This window comes from Eptatretus burgeri, chromosome 9, assembly GCF_056783735.1.
Source record: "Eptatretus burgeri isolate ZD-2024b chromosome 9, Ebu_testis_v1, whole genome shotgun sequence".
Lineage (NCBI taxonomy): Eukaryota > Metazoa > Chordata > Myxini > Myxiniformes > Myxinidae > Eptatretus > Eptatretus burgeri.
Window position 1 is genome coordinate 7,370,125 of NC_140969.1, and position 2,753 is coordinate 7,372,877.

General features: G+C 46.5%; 1 long non-coding RNA gene across 1 annotated transcript in view; it reads left to right on the top strand.

Annotated features, from left to right (window-relative positions):
- Positions 1-441: 441 nt before the first annotated feature.
- Positions 442-2,753, top strand: part of LOC147019482 (uncharacterized) — a 9,845-nt gene continuing 7,533 nt past the window's right edge. Inside the window, exon 1 of the long non-coding RNA XR_015062014.1 lies at positions 442-621. This is a non-coding gene — a long non-coding RNA (uncharacterized LOC147019482). The remainder of the gene's footprint in view (positions 622-2,753) is intronic.

Below are 2,753 nucleotides of genomic sequence, written 5' to 3' on the forward strand. Positions count from 1 at the left end.
GCCACCATGAAGTAAGCCAGGCTATCCCACCATCTCAAGTGCAAAACGAGTTCAGTCCACTAAAGTAATCTTTCTCGGTCACCATATACACCAATGATGTTAATGACAGTCCTGAGTGAGCAGGATGTTTGAATATGATCTGATGTTTGTTCAATGAAATGAATGGAATTGCAAATGAGAACTTGAACTTTGGATTCCTCTTTATCAAATCTTATCTCGTGCTGCGTCGCCCGCTTTACTTATCAGGACCATTGCACGAACACGGATACAGATCGCATGGGCAGAAGTCAAGAGACATGAAAAACAAAAACAAAAACAAAAAAATTGGGGGAAAAAAAAGTCACTAAAAGCAAACTTCATGTCTGAAAAATAACGTTTGTAATCAACTTGCAATACGAGCAATGACTTATGGCGGCTACGGTAGTGAAATGTGGTCTTTTTTTTTTACAGGTGATATCAATCAACCAAAGACCGATGACCATGCAAAAGAGCCACTGGATGCTGCTGCTTTGGCATCATCAAAACAAAAGAATGAGCCATGCTGAAGGAGGCCCGAGTCCTGCGGTGGACTGAAATAGACCACAGTCAAGTCAAGCAGAAAAAGTAGCAGAAATAGCGAAGGTATGTTTGTAGCAATCACTCTGGTTTAAATAAAACGTACTTGTTTGGAACCACATTCAACTTCATTCTTTGATAGGTCAGCACTTGATATTGTTCCAGACCCTACAGGAAGCCTTCCAAACAGGCTGACTATTGATGGTGGATAAATTAAACACATGCCAAGGAATTCCCCGACACTGGCTGCTTGGGTCAATGCAAGGCAGGTTTTCTGCACATGGTGTGTCCAGCGATGCAAACATTACATTTCGTACGTGGCCTTAAATATAGCACAACTGGGCCAGACAGAACAGAAATAAACAGGGTGTATATGAGGGAGGTGACCTCAGCCCATTGTCACGTGAGGAATGAATGGGGGCAAGCCAGGAGAGCTCAGAGGTATGCTCACTCACCTTTGAGCTGTCAAGTCTGGGTCCGATTCCCGACCCAACAACAAAATGTCACCCAAATGCTTTGCTGGCTGGACGTTGTAACCTTTATCATGAGTGGGCATCTTTGGCTCACACACACAAACACAACACACACACACACACACACACACACACGCACACACCTATGTATACCAAAACAAGAAAGAACCCTTCAGGTAAACACAAAGTAGGGGTGGGCAAAGTCAATCGACCAAAACACAGAGCTCTGGTTTTCAGACCTTGTGACACTTAGCCAATTAAATTGTAATGGGAAATTAATTGGCTAATAACAAGATTGTATTACCATGAGTCTTCTGTACATATTAATGGGGTACATTATGATTATGAGGTTTGTTGCCTATGATGTTCCAGTGTCGTAAAGCAGACCAATCATGTCCCACTGTGTGTCTGTCCTCCTCTCATCGAGTCATCGGTGCATCTCTGATGTGTTTATTCAAGAGTGGTCAATAAGCCTGAGGTAAAGCCAATGTCCCCTAGATGTGGAAGAGGTGAACACGTTTCTCCAGTATGCCATGCCTTCAATATCTGCCTCATAGCATGCTTCGGGTTGCAGCCAAGATGGTGGCATAGTCCCGTAAGGTTGTAGCCAAGATGGTGACATCGTCCCAGAATGTTGCAGCCAGGATGGTGGCATAGTCCCAGAAGGTTGCATCCAAGATGGTGGCATAGTCCCAGAAGGTTGCAGCCAAGATGGTGGCATAGTCCCAGAAGGTTGCATCCAAGATGGTGGCATAGTCCCAGAAGGTTGCATCCAAGACGGTGGCATAGTCCCAGAAGGTTGCAGCCAAGATGGCGACATAGTCCCAGAAGGTTGCAGCCAAGATGGCGACATAGTCCCAGAATGTTGCAGCCAAGATGGTGGCATAGTCCCAGAAGGTTGCATCCAAGATGGTGGCATAGTCCCAGAAGGTTGCAGCCAAGATGGTGGCATAGTCCCAGAAGGTTGCATCCAAGATGGTGGCATAGTCCCAGAAGGTTGCAGCCAAGATGGTGGCATAGTCCCAGATGGTTGCATCCAAGATGGTGGCATAGTCTCAGAAGGTTGCAGCCAACATGGCGACATAGTCCCAGAAGGTTGCAGCCAAGATGGCGACATAGTCTCAGAAGTTTGCAGCCAAGATGGCGACATAGTCCCAGAAGGTTGCAGCCAAGATGGCGACATAGTCCCAGAATTTTGTTTTTTGTAAACAATGTCGAGGATAGTATGAGAGCTAACACACATAGCATACAACAAGGGGAGCAGGAGATGAGGGGCGGAAGAGGGAAGGAAAAAGCAGTGTGGAACATAGACACGAGGAGATCTGTAGAAGGGAGGGGGATGGGGCGGGGTACACAGGGTAAACAAGATGGACACTACGTGGACTTTCAGGTCCTCACACGACATAGACTTTCAGGTCCTTTCATGACAGGGACTTTCAGGAAGGAAGGCGGTGGATTTGAAGGAGGTGGGTTTGCAGTGGATTAGGGGGGTAGAAAGGATCGTGGTTTTGGATGGGGGAAGATAAGAGATGGTGGTGAACAACTGTTTTGAAGACCTGGAGGGAAGAATGGGATTGAAGAGAGAGTGGGAGTTTGTTCCAAAGGCGGGGAAAAAAGAGGAATGAAAGAGTGAAGGTGAGCAGTGATTCGTGATTTTGGTAGTATTACCAGAGGAGGGTTGCTGGCAGACCTTGAGCGCTGTGCGGAAATATGGAGGGATGTATC